We start from the raw sequence: 16,774 nt of genomic DNA, 5'->3' as shown, positions 1-16,774 counted from the left end.
GGTCGGGGCACTTGGGAGCACGGCCTGCTCCGGTCGCCTCTGCGCTCCCGCCTCCCCGACGGCCGACTCGGGCAAACTTTTTAACCCCTTCGGGGACCCTGCTGTCCCGGAGCTCCCGGCCGAGCCCGCCGGATGAGTTCGTGGGCATCGGGCAGCGGCTCCTTTGTAAGTTTGGCAAAGGGAGGTAACGGGCAGGCGAGGACCGCTTGGCAGCTGTCAGGCCGCCCTCCTGAGTCAGGATCGGTCTGTCCCGCCGCAGACATTGCACCCGGCTCGGTTTCCGCCGTCCGCTGCCGACTTCCTCATTTGTCCGTCAGCCCTTGGGCCAGGAGGGGGCGGGGAGAGGTACTCAGGGTGCGTGGGAAAAGGGGACACAGCTGCCGAGGGGCTCAGGGCGCCGGAAAGACCCCCCCCCCCCGTCTGACCTCATTCAACTTTTGATTTCTATTGCCCGAGGTCAGAAGGCCTGGGTCTGCCGGCAGCTGTTCCGCCGCCTGGGCAGGCGTGCACCTGATTTCACCGCACCTTGGGACGCCACGCCCGGGCCAGTCTCTGGGAGCTGGCCCTGACCTTAAGACCAGGCCCGGCAGCCGCATCTTTCAATGTTTGGCTAGAGGCGGAGTTTTGAGGACATCCCCCACTTCCTTGCGCTAGGGTCTTCACCCCATCCTGTTCTGGAGCCACGCCTAAGGCAGGAACTGCACCCCGCTCCTCCCGGACCCCATCTCTTCCAGGCAACCGAGTCAGTACCCTCTAAGACTTGCTTTCGGGCTGTAGTGAAACTTGAGGGCTGGGTGGGCCCGGGCGGGCGCCTAAGGCCACACCCAACGGTGTTGGGGAAAAGGTTCCTGGGAAGTCCCAGGTCTTGGAGACTGGGAGGCTGCCTCGGCTGGGCTATGGAGAGGTCCACTGGTTTCTCAGTTCTCTGAGCGGTTTTCTGGATTAGTAAGATTTCAAAGTAACTTGCGTTTATTATAGATGGCAGCACCTATACTAAAATTGGACCGACACAGATTAGCATGGCCCCTGTTTAAGGATGACATGCAAATGCGTTGAGTTCCATATTTTATCCAGGCATGCTGGCGTGTCCCAGCCATCTCTGGGCAAGTATCTCCTAAGAGCGGCTCACTCTGAATCACGACTGGGGGGGGGGTGTCTCTTTGCCTCCCAAGGGACTTCCTCCTCTGCTGTATGCCAGCCAGCCTCAGGACCTCCATCTGGAAATCTCAAGCCACTAGGCAGGTCTGTAACCCACCCCGGAGCCCCTTGCAAGCCTTGGACCAAGTGAAATGAAGCTTTTTGAAACAGAAAAAAAAAATTAATTAAAAAAAATAAAAAATAAGTAAAAAGGTATCTTGTTCATGGAAACATTGTAGCTATTTCTGACTCCATAGTCTAGAGTCCAGGCTGCTAACTTCACCTGGAGGTCTACCTCCCTTTCTATTAAGGAGGCAAGCTGCTTCAAGGCCCATTTAGAACAATCACTCAATATCAGTCAATTTATATATGAGGTTGTTAGGGATGGGGGTGGGGGAAAGGGCCTATAGATGTGTAATTGAGCAAATATTTAACCGGGCTTCTTTCTGCCAGGGACTTTGCCAGGTGGTGTGTATGGGGGTGGGGTGGGGTGTGAATTGAGTAAGACCTGGCCCCTGCTCACAGGCGCTCAGGGGAGAGCTGAGACAAACCAGTAGGCCAGTAGTGAGGAGTGGAGATGCCAGGAACCTAGGAAGGTACTGGGAGGCACAGGACTACCCGGTGAGAGCCTGCTGGCCTCCTCAAGAGACTTGCGTCCTGGGGAAATCTGAAGGCATTAAGAGACCAAGATACAAAGACAGCTTGTGCTGTGCCCCAAACAAGCCACAAAGGACTCAAGAATTCCTAGGCTCAGGGGGCCCGGCCACTGCTGTCCAGGGCAAGAGGGGAAACCCCCGAGAGGAAGGAAGACATTTCAGACTTGGCAAACTGAGGCAAACATGTGAAGGAAAGTTGGGGAGTCATTTAGTGGATAATTGGGGAGTAGTTAAAGCATCGAAGGATTGCTCAGTGTAGCTTGAGAGCCAGTGTGCTTGCTGTTTGGGTGACACCCCAGAACTTTGCTCCTTCCCTCAGCAGTCCTGCCTGCCTGGGGAGGCGGGCAGAGCCAGGGTCCTCTCAAACTAGCATTAGCAACTTGCGTTGGGAGGCATTATCTAGCCCTGGGCGTGGGAGGGGGAGAGAGAGAGAGAGAGAGAGAGAGAGAGAGAGAGAGAGAGAGAGAGAGAGAGAGAGAGAGAGAGGGAGGGAGGACTCACAGTGGGGCTGCTGCTGGTCTGAAGGGTAGGAGAAGGGAGAGCAAAGGAAAGCCAGGGTCCTGGTTTTGTTGTTTTATATTTCATTGTTTTTTAATGTTTTTGAACTTTTTAACCAAAGGGTTTGGAGATGAGGCAACTTCTCATGGAAGGAAGGGTGCCTGTTAATCACAGCCTGCCTTTGCCTGGTTTTGCTCTAGAATAAAACAAAGGAAGGATCTCTTAGCTCTTTGAGAAGCACACTGAGAAATGCAGCATTGTCCCTAGCCTGGTAGGGGATTGCTAGAAACGGGTTGACTGGAGTATCCCTCACTTCCTCTTCTCACTAATCCTTCAATAAAGCACTTAAGACAGCCCCTACCAGCTTGACATCTTTATTTCAAAAGGAGGGGAGGGGTTTAGTTGTTGTTTTCCTTCTCTTGGAGGGGGGAGAAAGCTAAAGACTGGAGGAAAAAAAAATCCTTGCCTTGACAGCTTCCTCTGAGCATCATGTTCCAAAAATATTTAGAATAACAAAATCTGTGTGTTCTTTTAATTAAACAAACGTCCTAATTTACCGAGCACAAAACAGCATCTCCGCCGCAAGGGCAGGAAGAACATTTTCCCTTTGTGCTGCCCTGCAGAATCGCTGCCTCTCAGCTTTAACCCCTGGTGCTCTGAGCCCCTGGGTCAGGTCCTCTGGGGACAGCACAACAGTGCCTGGCTGCCTAGGCAACTGGCTCATAGATTCATAGATGATTCTTCTTCTTCTTCTTCTTCTTCTTCTTCTTCTTCTTCTTCTTCTTCTTCTTCTTCTTCTTCTTCTTCTTCTTCTTCTTCTTCTTCTTCTCCTCCTCCTCCTCCTCCTCCTCCTCCTCCTCCTCCTCCTCCTCCTTCTCCTCTTCCTCTTCTTCCTCTTCTTCTTCCTTCCCTTCCTCCCCCCCTTTCCTCCTCCTCCTCCTCCTCCTCTTCCTTCTCTTCCTTCTCCTTAATAAACTCTTAGTACAGAAGTAAATAAAGGCAGGGAATTGGCTCCCTTTCACCATGTGGCCCTTGGGATACAACTCAGACTTGGGGGCAAGGGTCTTTAATCCACCAAGTTGGCTCCAGAATCCCATTTTTAAAGTTGGGGATAGTGGGTCAGGGAAGGAACATAAACTGTGGTGGTAGGCAGAGTTGAAATCTTAACTCTTCCCACCAGCTTTGTGACATTACACATGTTATATAACTCTCTGAGCCTCAGTTTTCTCATCTGGAACATGGGAATCAATTGGGCCTACTCTGCAGAGCTGGATGCAAGAACCAGAGCAGTAGTCAGTGTATAAGGCCTGATACACAGCGGCTGTGTACACATTTATTATTATTTTAAACATAGAATTTTTTTTTTAATTTTAACCAGTCTTGCCTCTCTAGGTGACTGTGTGAGGGTAGACTCCTCCTTCCTTGGTTTCTAACTCAGTGGTTTTTTTTTTTCCACCTCTGAGAAGGGGTGCGTGTACCATGTGGAGGTTGTGGTTGGCTGAGGGGCGAAAATGGTGAAGACACCAGAGCGACCTTAAGTCCCCTCTGCTGATGATTGTAGGTGCACTTGCTTATAGATGTGGTGCCGAATGACCTGCTGCCAGGTGCTAGCTTAGGCAGAAGTTGCTCATAATACTGGTGGTGGTTTCTGTTTTTTCCCTAAAACATGGTTCCCCATGTTCTAGATGACAGGCGGGTAGTGTGGGAAGAATGACTGTGTATGCTGGTAGAAGGTAGGTTCGATTGTGTAAGCGAGGACCATAATCCCTGGAAGACAGTAGCAGTTTGTGCGCCTGTGGGCCCACAAGGATGCCTGGGAAACTCTACAGTTGAGGGACTTCCTCTCCTCCAAATACCTCTGTTTCCCCACTTGAGGTCTTTATCTTTGTGGGTGGGATGTATATAGCACTCCTTTTATTGGTGTGTGTGTGTGTGTGTGTGCGCGCGCGCGCGCGCGCGCGCGCGCACACGCATGCATGTGTGACAGGCAGTTGCGAACCACACGATGCAGATACTGAGAACTGAACTCCGGTCCTCTGACAAATCAGTACACACTTTTTTTTGGTAAAGATTTCATTTACTTAGTATACAGTATTCTACATGCATGCCTGTATACCAGAAGAGAGCACCAGATTTTGTTATAGATGGTAAGGAGCCACCACGTGGTTACTGGAAATTGCACTCAGGACCTCTGGAAGAGCAGCCTGCCCTTAACCTCTGAGCCATCTCTCCAGCCCCCAGTACATACTCTTAACCACCTAGTTGTTTCTCCAGCCCTGGGCACACCTCTTTATCAAGGGTGATTTGACAGTGCCTGTTGAAGCCAGGTCCCTTCTAACCATTCTAGGAATTCACCCCACAGATAAACTTACTGCAGAAGGAAATGCCCAAGGATAGTCATTGTGGCATTGTCAGAGAGGAAGGCAGGAAACAAGCTCACTGTCCCTTAGAAAGGTCACCATAATCGTGGCACAGCTGTACAGCGGAAATCCTTGCAGCCCTTTAAAGACAGGCTAATCTCTGTACTCACAGGGACGACAGAGCACAGGGAGCTGCTGTGCCGCACTCTGTTCCCATTCGTGGAACACCTTTTACTTCTCTGCGCATTTGTTGAGACAGGACCTCGCTGTCCGAGGTCAGGTTCCCTTCTGACTTTCCACTCCTGACCACATGAATGCTGGGATTACAGGCCTGTGCCATCAACTGGCTTAGGTGGAAAGGGCTTACAAACGGGCAGACTTGCTCTTCTGGCTTACAACACTTTGGGTCCTGTTTTCCTCAGCCTGCCTCAGTCTCACTAGAGTGACAGATGTACTGTTCTGATAATGATCCAATCACCCACTCCAGCCTGGGAAAAATGAGGGGTGATTACTTTATTTTTATTTTTTTGTTGTTGACATAAGGTATCACTGTGTACCCTTGCCTGGCCAGGATCAGGATCTCACTATGTAGACCAGGCTGCCTGGAACTTCTTAAGAGATCCACCTGCCTCTGCCTTTTGAGTGCTGCGAAGGATTAAAGGTGTGTCCCCTTCTTTTTCAACCAGGAGTGATAGCATTCCAGAATACACTCCTTTCCGCTGCCTCAATTATTGCTCAGACATCTGGTCTGCGGTTAAAATAATGCATCAGCAGTGGAAAAGCTCAAGTTTTTGAGACCACGTGATCAAAGAGGATCGCGGTGACTTGGGGGGGGGGGACCCTGACCTTGGTCTCCAGCGAGGGCCACTGTCAGCCTTGGACGGTGTAGACACTGGAGAGTCTGCCAGCTCTGCCCATTGTACACTGGGATCCTTTTTCCTGTGCTGCCTGAGCAAGCGCCTCTCAGGGTTCTGAGCAGGACCCGCCTCGTGCCAGACAGTATGGAAAGTAAGAGTGGTGTGAGTCACTTAGAGCGGACCATGAGCCAGGCTCTAAAGTAGGCCTGCCACCACACGGGCAGGCACTTGGAGGCTGATCCTGTGCGTTGTTTCCTCTGGGGCACAGGGCATCTGATGTGAGTCTCTTTATAAAGAAAGGACCAGAGGCACGCTTCAGCTAGAATTAGTCAGGGTCTGTCTCTGACCAGTTCCCTAAGCCTGAGGTGATTCAGCACTGGGCAGGTGGCTGGAGGAGGAGGCTCCTGGCTGCCCTTGGCTGTGGTCTCTTTAGCTATCTTCAGTCTAGCTGCCAATGCCCAGGAACCCTCCTTGTGACTGAGGAGCTTCTCTGGAAGGAAGCTGCTGGTGAGTGGTGAGGCTTCCTGAGGGACAAGCTGCCTGGTCTCTCTGCTGCCTGGAGGGACAGGTGCTAATCTTTTCCATCCCTTCCTTGTAGCCTCGCTGATCCTGAGGTCCTTATGTGATACTTTATGAGGTGCTTTGCAGAGGAAAAAGGGGGGCCTCCCAGGGAGGCCTCTGTGGGTCCCCATGGGCATGGGCCAGACACTTGTCTCCAAAATGTTTATGTGTTGAGATAGCCATAGGCGAATTCCTTTCTTGTATAAGGTTGACACGGTCCAAGAGGACATTAGCAATTTGGGAACTTGACCCTTAGATTTTCTGAAGTTTTCTTCCCCATGCAGTGCTGGGAATCAAGCAATCCCAAGGCTTAGATGCTAGGCAACTTCTTTGCTAGTGAGCTTTTCCCAGAACTATTTTCCAACCTCTGAATATTGGCTGTAATTGTAAATGATGGGCTGATTAAAAGAAAAACATCAGTGCTGGTCGGTGGCTCATCCCTTTAATCCCAGCACTCAGAAAGCAGAGAGAGGCTGGCAATCTCTCTTGAGTTCAAGGCCAGTCTGTTCTACATAGACTCTGTCTTTGAAAAAAGAAAACCAAATCAAATCAAAAAGCCCCCTTCTGCTGGGTTTGCTTACTGTTATAGAGAGTCAGAGCCTAAGCGGTCTTGTGTGTAGTGTTTAAAGGAATCGTTTTTCTTCCCATGTTGATGAGCTCTTGCCCAGGACTCAGTGCTGAGAGCTGCTCTTGGCTTTACTCAGAGTCAGGAGAAAGTGCTTTTGAATGGCACCATCTTTCCTGGCTTTGGTGGGCGTCCTTCAGCCTGCCCTCAAAAACCTTCCTCCTTCCCCTAAAACATCTTCTTCTTTGAGTCAGTAAGTTAAAGAATGGGGGAGGGGTGGGATTTGTCTGAACTTCTTCCAGTTGGGTGGGGCCCTTGGGCAAAAAAGTTTGCCAAAGCTAAAAAAAAAAATAAATAAATAAAAAAGAAAAAGAAAGAAATTAGTATCTCTTCTGGGGTAGTGCCAAGCAGAAGGGTGGGCCATCCAGAGGGCCACTCTGGCACAGGTCCTCCAGCCAGTCTGAATTTCTAGTAACTTTGGCTCAGAGTCTCAGGGTCAGTAACTTTTTTGTATTTTCAATATAAACATGGTAGAAGGAACAAAGCAAGGCTTTTGGCCTCAGGCAGACTGCATGGGTTACCTCTTGTCCTTGCCTACTGCTTGCTGTTTGGTCTCAGTTCCCCGCATGCAGCATGGAGGTGCCAGCTCTGAAGTGGTACAGTCTTCATCTTTGCCCCACTGCCTTCCCCCCAATACATTGTCGTCAGCATCACTTCTCAGATGGTAGGAAATGCATGTTTAGGTTTTAAAGGTGTTAATGTATTCCACAAAGTTGTTCCTCGGTGACCAGGTGTGGTTGCTAAGTGACAGTGGGCAGGACTTCTGAGGCCAGCCCCTTGTGGATCCTTCCCCCTCGTACGATACAGCTCAGCTTGTTACTCTGATCTGAGCTGGGTAAGATTAAGAAAAAAGGGTTTACAAGGCAGCAGCGGCACCTTTGTGTAGAATGTGTTTCCTGTGTTTTATGTGAAGTCACTGGGCCGGAGAAGGAGGCTTCCTGTGTGATAAACATGAAAAACGAGACAGTGGAACACTTTGGATGACTTAACCTCAACTAGGCCAGAAAGGGGGTGAGGGCCAGGCATCGTAGAGCTCACTGGGCTGTGAGGCCTGGAGAATTAAAGGCTGGCGGTCCCTGTCCTTTGTGGTCCCTGTCCTTTGCATAGGGCCAGACGCAGAATCCGCATCAGTCCTGCTGCTTGAACAGAACTGAGGTCTTCATCATGCCTGTCTCAGGGTTTCTGTTGCTGTGCTAAAACACCATGACCTAAAGCTCCTTGGGGATGAAAGTTGTTTTTTTAAATTAGGCCTATATCTGCAGTCCTTCATGAAGGGAAGTCAGGGCAGGAACCTGGAGACAGGAACGAAGCAGAGGCCATGGAGGAAGGCTGCCTTCCACTGCCTTGCTCTCCTCTGGGCTCTCTCAGCTTGCTCTCTTATACAGTCCAGGCCGACCTGCCCACAGGTGCCACTATTCCCAGTGAGCTGGCTCCTCCCACGTCTATCATTAATCAAGGAAATACCCCACAGACTTGCCTACAGGCCAGTCTGGGTTGGTGGCCATTTTCTCAGGCTGACTTAAAACCAGTCAGCCCAGGAGGCCGGGGCTAGAACAGAGTAGCGGCCTACATCTCTGGGTGTCTGATTTGAGCCCTCGCTAGGCTAGAGACAATGGCTAGATTTTATGGAGCACCTGTATGCAACAGGCCATGTGCTGATGAGTTCTTCTCTTGTCCCCAAGAAGTAGAAACTCATTCATTTTATGATGAGGTTGCCTTACAGAGATTCAAACTGGGGTGTGGGTGGTGGTGGTGGTGGTGGTGTTGGTGTGTGTGTGTGTGAAGGCCTTGCAGACAGCCTTCGTTGTGGGTACACATAGCTTCGCTTGTAAAGAGGGTGGACTGGTCTCCTCAGTTTCCTCCTCCTCGGCTGTGAGCTCACTAAAGCCTATCATCATCCCCATTGCTGCTGCCGCTCACTGAGGCCTCCCGTGCAATGACGTTTATTACAGCTACTTTGCTCAGGAGTGTAGAGTTGAGGGTGGGGTGGGGTGGGCAGGTGAGAAGACCATGAATTCAAGCCCAGGATGACTTTGCAGCTGTGGGACCCAGTGGTTCGCCCTGGGGACCGTGGCCAGAAACCCACTGCTTTCTTCAAAGGTGGGCTCTTGCCTATGCATTGTGTGCTATTTGTTCCTTCGTCCGTCTGTCCTCCTGTCCAGCTCTTAGTTAGTTATTTCAGTCAACACACCAGATAACATGGATTTCCCATGCACAAAGATGGACCCCAGGGCTATACAGGAAGTGTGGTTTCTGTTTGTAGGAGCTGATGGTCTCTAGCTCATAGGAGAGCGGGCTTTGGGGTGTGTGTGATAGATAAGACTGCCTAGAGGAGGTGGCACTTGAGCTGACTGCAGAATCCGAGCACAGAGCACGGTGTGTCCTGGGAGCAGGGCTGGGACCTTAGGCATTTTGCTTTGTCCCTGAATGATTCAGATTGGCAAAGGTTCCGTGACTCACGCTGACTGGTGGAAGGTTCCCTCTCTTAGAGGCCCTAGCCTTTTCAGAGTCTAAGGTAGCTTGTGGAGACCTGCTTTCCTTGAACCATTTTCTGGTAAGTAGAGTACTCTGTTCCACTCCCAGGTCTCTAACTTCTGACTGGGTGCTGGGCGAGCTGCCCGGTGTCTTCTGGTTGGGTGGTCAGACATCATATTATTCCTAGTCAAAGGACCTGAGGTGAGACATTTCACAGAGAATTGTGAAACACTATTGCTACTGAAAACAGTGTCCTGTTAAAAGTTAGGAAGAGAAACTAGGAGCCCGTTTTGCAGCACAGACATAGACAAAGCTGGCAAGAAGCACCATACCATTGAAGTTTCCGGGTTTCCTGCACATACAAGTACACACACATGTGTGCACAGGAACACACACAGGCATACACATACCTGCATGCACTTCACCAGATCCCTGGTCGAATGATACTGTGTATGCTGAATTCTCACGCAGTGCTGTAATCTGAAGTTTCCTATGTTGCAACATTCTTCATACTGGGTATTTAATGACCATGCTATGGTTCACTGAGGGGAGGAACTCTTTACATTGTTAGAAAATACTGTGAGCGTTATTGTCTCTTAAAATGGATTCACTCAGTGAGTGTCTGAGCAGCTGCTGTAGGTCTTGTCCAGAGATGGTGTACATCAAGATGCAGGGCTGAGATCACTGGGCTCAGGTCTAGTCCTAGAAACATGGCCACTGCCTTCTGGTGTTGTGGCTTGAGACATGGGGGTTTGCAGAGGAGATGGGGCTCCTGGGTGCCCAGTCCGGTTCATAGAAAGCTGGTAAAATCACTTTGTCATTCACAAGCTGTCAGGGAGCCCAGGAACTGGAGCCAAGAGCTGGGAGATCTTTCCAGGCTCTGTGTAGGAAGGTCTTCCACCTGTTACCTCCCAGTTCTACCTGTCTCCTGTGTATACCAAAGACCTGGGTCAGGAAACCCATCTGGAAGATGGGAGAGACCAAATCTCCTAGGGGCTTTGTTCATAAGTAGTCACTGTTGAGGATGCTACTGAGCAGGAAGGAGACTGCTGAGGACAGGACAAAGGGGGAGGAAGAAAGACAGGAGAGGGTCCCTCCCTCCTTTTTATTTTATTTTTTTGGTTTTTTGAGACAGGGTTTCACTGTGTAGTCCTGGCTGTCCTGGAACTCACTCTACATGTAGACCAGGCTGGTCTCGAACTCAGAAATCCGCCTGCCTCTGCCTCCCAAGTGCTGGGATTACAGGTGTGTGCCACCATGCCTGGCGGGTCCCTCACTCCTAATGAGGATGGGGAGGTCTGGAAACATCTAGATACCTTGCCAGGGGCCCCAGACTCAGCTGAGGCCTTGCTGAGATGTTGTAAGAATTGTAGCAATAAGTTGCAACAGTTTGGCTTTGTTGTAAAAAGGAAGTTTCAGAATCCTTGTTGCAGCTTTTGAACTGATCTTTATCTGTAGTTGGGGGGGGGCGGTATTTGCAGGGTACCTGGTTTCCCTACCTTCATCAGAGAGGGCAGGCATTGTGCTTTGCTCTCTCTGTCTGCCCCCTCCCCTCAGTACCTACTCCAGTGTTTGGTCTTCTTAGAGAGCAGGAGAGGTAACTTTTGTTGCTTGGGAAGGAGCCAGAAGCTTGTTGCCACCTGCCTCGCTGGGGAATGAAGTGGGTTGGGGTGGCCCCAGACATGCTGATGCGACTCAGGCAACGCAGGCTTTGCATTCCTTCTTGGGTCTCAAAGCAACACAATTCAAGGCTTACTCTATCTCTTCACACATGGGTTGAAGTTAGTACTGAAAAAGTGTAATTGGTGGAGTTCAGCAGCTGGGGGGTTATAATGTTCCTAGTTAGGACAGGCCCTCTGTGGCCCTTTTTAAAAATGATTAGTTAATATGTATTGCCTGCATGTGTACTACATGCATGCCTGGTGCCCACCGAGCCCAGAAAGGACTTTGGATTCCTTGGGTGTAGAATTATGATGTGTCACTGTGTGGGTGCTGGAAACTGAATCTGGATCCTCTGCAAGAGCAGGAGGTGCTCTTGATGATTGACCCATCTCTCCTATCCCCCCAGACCCCCCCCCTTTGTATCTTTATTCACTTCCTGTTTACACTGCTTTTCCAGTCCTCCCCCTTTGTATCTTTATTCACTTCCTGTTTACACTGTGCTTGGTAATTGTAGGCCAAAGATTATCTTTTGAGTTTATACTATTTTATATTATTTACCAGCTGTCCCAGTGTAGCCCAGAAATTCTGGTGATCCTTTTCAGGTCTGGGGGATGACACCTTTCAGGAGCTGCTGCCTCCCTTCCCTTTTTATTTTTATTTTTATTTTTTTTTTGAGACCGGGTTTCATAGCCTTGGAACCCCGGGCTGGCCTGGATTTCCTTATGTAGATCAGGGTGGCCTTGAATTCACAGAGATCCACTTGTTTCTGCCTCCTCAGTGCTGGGATCCTAGTCTGCTTTGATCCCCCTTTTTCTCATCTGTAGACAGGATACTCTAGGGGTTCTTACCGTGTGGGTCACAACCCTTTGATATGTGACCCACCCTTTCACAGGGTCACATGTCAGATATGCTACATATCAGAATCTATATTATGATTCATAACAATAAGAAAGTCATAGTTATGAAGTAGTAAAAATAACTTTATGTTTGGGGGATACTACAACATGAGGAACTGTATTAAAGGGTCATAGAGTTAGGAAGGTCTTAGCTGGGTATAAGAGAAACTCAATGAAGTCTAATGAAGTCTAGACAAGACTACATATTGAAACTTTGTCTCAAACAAACCAAACCAACTATGCCCCTGTACCACTCAAACCTGCCTCATGGCTTGCTGCTCTGTAGGATCTATAGAGTGTAATCCTGCCTCAGTGTCCCCTTCCACTTCAGAGCAGCCCTTAATGGTCAGGCTGGCCCTTTGAGTGCCCAGGTTGTTCACCCCAGTGCTGAGTATGGCCACTCTACAGAGGAGCGTCTGCAAAGCGTAGACAGTGCTTCAGAACAATAAACGCCAAGTCCCTGGGGTTGGCTGGTGTTGAGAGGCTACTCTCAAAGCTTCCTTGCTGAGTGCTTAGCCTGACTGAGGCGCCATTCCTACCTCTCCTGGGAGTGCTGGCTCCATTCTGGCCTTGCCTTACCACCAGGACCCTTGTGAAGTTTATTGCCCATGGTGGACTGGGAACACAACACGTTTATACCTGACTGGTCAGACACACAGGTTTCATTCCAACCCCTCTCTCAGCTCCCATGGCCTCGGGTGGGTGGTTCTCTTTCCTTGGCATCTGAGGCCTAGCCACCATGAAGTGGTGTCTAGCCCATTCTTTTCTCTCACTTGTGAGCCCTTTGACCTTGGGTAAGTTATGGGACCACTGTGTCAGGCTCAGGTTTTTTTTTTTCCATTAATCTATGGACTGAGATAAAAAGCAATAATACCTCAGGGGGTTTGCTGCTCCATGAAGCCTTATCGATTCTTTTGCATCTATTTACACATGCTTTGTCCAGCACAGTGGCAAGTTATTCCTTACATTTTTTTTTCCTGTTACAAAAAAAACCAAAACAAAACTATTTTAGGTGCTCGAGAGATGGCTCAGTTGGTAAAGTATTTGCATGAATAACTAAGTTAGGATCCTGAGTAATTGCATCTCAAAATAAATAAAAAAATAAAAAAATTAAACTGCTACCTGCTTGTAATTCTAGCCTGGGGAGGCAGAGACGGGAAGTTTCCTGAGCCCTACTTAGGGAACTGCAGGTTTGATGACAAATTTCTGTTAAAAATATGGGGGGCTAGAGAGAGTGGTTATGAGCATTGACTGCTCTTCTTTTTTTTTTTTTTTTTTTTTTGGTTGTTTTGGATTTGTTTTTTTTTTTCGAGACAGGGTTTCTCTGTGAAGCCCTGGCTGTTCTGGAGCTCACTTTGTAGACCAGGCTGGTCTCGAACTCAGAAATCCGTCTGCCTCTGCGTCCCAGAGTGCTGGGATTACAGGCGTACGCCACCCCCCGCCCTGCATGACTGCTCTTCGAGAGGTCCTGAGATCAATTCCTGCATGGTGGCTCACAACCATCTATAGTGGGATCTGATGCTCACTTCTGGTGTGTCTGAAGACAGCTACAGTGTGTTCATATATATTAAATAAATAAGTAAATAAATAAATAAATAAATAAATATGGAAAGCTAGAGAGATGGTACAGTGTTAAGAGCACCAACTGCTCTTCCTGAGGACTAGGGTTCAATTCCCAGCCCCTACCTACATGGGTGCTAACAACGGTCTTTACCAGAGCCCTCTTCTGGATTCTGTGGGTACTGTACACAAGTGGTACACAGTCATGCATGCCAGCACACACACACAGTGGAGAGCAGTGGAGGAAGATTAACCTTTTGCTGACCTCTGACCTCAACCTAACAAACAAGCTATAAGTAGACAGCAAGAGAGCTAAGCTCCTCTGCTCCCATGGCCTTTCCCACCTATTGTATGGGCAGTGGTGCACCATGGCTTTGGGTACCATAAGATCCTACCTCGGGTGACGTGGGTAGGCCAGGCAGACGTGGCCGGCAGGTGTGTGCTGGGCCAGGAAGGAGCTGGTAGTTCTAGCCCGCTTACTTCAGAGAACCCAGCCGTTGTGGCTCCACCTGCTAGCTCCCACAGCGTGCTGTTCTCAGCCTGCCTTCTGCCCGCAGCCTGCTGCCTGCGCTGTTTCCTGTCCCTGTCAGGGTAGGGAGGAGGGAGGCTATGTGTAGCCAAATGCTCAGGAGCAATACCTCATTGTCCCATCCTGTGGAGTATGTGGGATCCCCTGCCCTCTCAGCGCCCTGCTGCTCAGGGGAGCTGTCTCCTCTCCTTCCAAGCCATGGCCACAGGAGCGAGTTCCAGACTTCTGAAGCTCCCTCCTGCTGCTTCTTAGCTGTGTGTCCTGCCTGTGAGGGAGGATACTGGGGCTGTTCGCAGGTGGCAAGGCTCTGCTTGACCACGCACTGCAGTATCATGCACGTGGGAGCATTCTGTGAAAGGCACCTGAAGCTGCTGGGCGGTGGGGGTGGGGACTCCCTCTTCCCTTGGAAAACCAGGCTTTAATTATCTTTAGGTTGAAATGGCAGGCCTCCCCTGCAGCCCACCCCCTTTCTTCTGGCTTTCAGACAAGAATGTGAAGAATGTGGTCCTCTGTGTGGACCTGAGTAGAGGTCTGGGTGCTGGGGCCATCTGGGTGCTGGGGTAGGACTCAAGGCTCTTCTCAGCAGTTTTACAGGCTGCTTTGTTAGCCTAGACTGACAGGGACATTCCGGGTCAGTTGTGGTTTGTTTCCAGTCATGACAATTCCAGGCTTATTAAATTCCGGTATATTCTATGTGGCCCCTTTGAGACTCTAGGAGCCTTACCTCAGAGGAATCAAGTTCAAAGGGATTGGCAGGGGGAGCGTCTGTGGTGCAGGAAATGTCAGTATCAGGCCTGAGAATCAATTCTGCTGCTCTAGCTGTGGGATAAGGAGACCAAGGTCACCCCTGCGCTTTTTCTTCTTGATCTGTTGTCTGCTGTGGTCCTTACTGAACTGCTTCATGTGTCTGCTGCTGCCTTGCATCTTAGGAGGCAGGGAACATGCAGGACCCTGAAGCTGAGAATGAGACCGCAGGATGCTGACACCAGTAGCAAGCTCGTACTAGTCGTCTCTGGTGAAACAGGACACCAAGAGAAGTTAGCTGACAGAACTGCAGTGTGGAAGGGCGGTTGCTCTGAAGGATGGGCATGTTGTGTGTATGTTTTGACGTGAGTTCAGTAAGGGAGATGAATCTGCGTGATTAAATAGCTCATTCATACCTCTCACCCAGACAGCCCAGCCTAACTTAGGAACATTACCTTCTGCACTGATCCCAACATCTTCGGGGGCACTTATATGCTGCTAAGTCTGTTGGCATGTTTGCATGTGTAAATGCCTCTGAGCACAGATCTCTACACATGTCATTGTATACACATATCTCTGTGTGTACCCAGATCTGTATATGTCTCTTAACAGGTCTGTGTCTATACATGTCTCTGTACATGTTTTGTATATGACTGGGTCTTCATAAGTACATGTCTCTGTATACATGTCTGTGAGTGTGTATAGTAATATGAGTGTGTGCAAGTTGGTCTTTGTGTGTACATGTCTTTGTACGTCTGTATCCAAGTCTTTGCCTGTGTGTATGTATCTGTTCAGGCATATAGGTCTCTGTGTGTACATATCTGTGTCTGTGTCTAGTTCTATATGTTCTGTGTGTGTGTGTGTGTGTGTGTGTATGCGAGTATGTTCAGAGGTGAGAGAAAGCTATGGGAGTTGGCCTCTCTTTCTCCTATTTGGATCCTGATGACCAAAGTCAAGAAGGTGGGTGCTAGGCTTAGTGATAGGCACTTTCCCCTGAATCATCTCACTGGCTTGTATCTGGGGCTTTATGTAGCTGTTGCTACATGTGCATGGGCGTTGTGGGTATAGGGCTTGCTCCAGAGCAGGATGGCCAGGCCTGGATGTCCCTAGTGTTGTGTTTTATAAAAAAGAAAGAAAGAGCCAGGATATGTTCACAGTAGGAGCTCTGGTGAGTTGGAAGGGGGTGCCTCTGTGGGCCCATGCTGAGACATCCTTTCCCCTTGAGGTACCAGCCTTATCTATGATGGATACAGTATGGAATAGAGTTTACTTAGGGCAAGGGGAGGGGAGTTGAGGAGGAAGTGGAGACAGAGAAAGGCAGAGGGGGGAGGGGAATTCAGAGAGAAGGAACAGAGAGGGTAAGAGTAGGAGAATAAGCTAGTAAGACAGTGAGAAGGGGGCAAGCAGCCCCTTCCTTCCTTCCTTCCTTCCTTAGTGAGTCAGGCATACCTGGCTGTTGCCAGGTAACTGTGGGGCGGGGCTTAGAAGGATGCTAACACCTAGTGCAGGGTCCCTGCCTTTTATGTACAAACTTGGCCAGCCTTGGTCACTTTGGCGTCTGATTGAGGTCCAAGCAAAGGGGCAGTTCTGGTGAAGGACATGGTGAGGTCATTCCTGCCAGCCAGACTCCTATTCAAGGGCACTGGACTTGGCCTGCCTGCCTTTAGATAAGAGTGCTGTGTAACCCACCCTGGGAATCGTTATTTTCACCCCCTTTATGTCTGAAGCAAATAGGTCTGGTCTTGCTTCATGGCTACTTCTTTGATTATCTTCCCGAAAGGTAGGAGGCTCTGGAATGCAGCCTGACCACCTCAGAAGAGGCTGTCAGATTCCCTGGAGCTGGAGTTACAGGTCATTGCTCTTATATGGGTGCTAGGAACTGAACTCTGGTTCTCTGGAAGAATAAGCAAGCATTCTTAACCCTGAGCCTTTTCTCCAGCCCCTGGTTGTTTGTTTTTTTATGTAAATTATTTTGAGAAGGGGGAGGTAGGGCTTAAATAAGATAAGCATTTATGTATTTGAGCCAGGAAGTGTATTGCTATTCCCCAGTCAGTTTATATTTGATGCCATAGCAACCTTTCAAAATAATGTTACATTTCACAAGAAAAGGTCTTGGGATGGACTTGGTCTCACTGCTTCAGGATCCAGGGCTGCAGGTATAGGCACCATCCCTGCCTGCAGCCTTCCTGGTTCTTAAAGAATGCTCCAGAAGGC

At 49.5% G+C, this 16,774-nt stretch overlaps 1 protein-coding gene and 1 non-coding gene across 3 annotated transcripts in view; both read left to right on the top strand.

Moving 5' to 3' along the window:
• The window catches only part of Myh9 (myosin heavy chain 9), a 79,776-nt gene that overhangs the window by 448 nt on the left and 62,554 nt on the right, over positions 1-16,774 (top strand). Inside the window, exon 2 of one of the 2 annotated variants that reach the window (XM_052160276.1) lies at positions 462-742. The exons of the other annotated variant lie outside the window; for it this stretch is intronic. The gene's annotated coding sequence lies outside the window, so the exon portion shown is untranslated. The remainder of the gene's footprint in view (positions 1-461; positions 743-16,774) is intronic. 2 annotated transcript variants of the gene reach the window in all.
• Positions 966-1,069, top strand: LOC127668306 (U6 spliceosomal RNA). Its single transcript, XR_007974077.1, has one exon. It is a non-coding gene; the product is annotated as a U6 spliceosomal RNA (small nuclear RNA).

Source organism: Apodemus sylvaticus, chromosome 17 (assembly GCF_947179515.1).
Source record: "Apodemus sylvaticus chromosome 17, mApoSyl1.1, whole genome shotgun sequence".
NCBI lineage: Eukaryota > Metazoa > Chordata > Mammalia > Rodentia > Muridae > Apodemus > Apodemus sylvaticus.
This window is presented reverse-complemented; position numbering and strand designations above follow the sequence as displayed.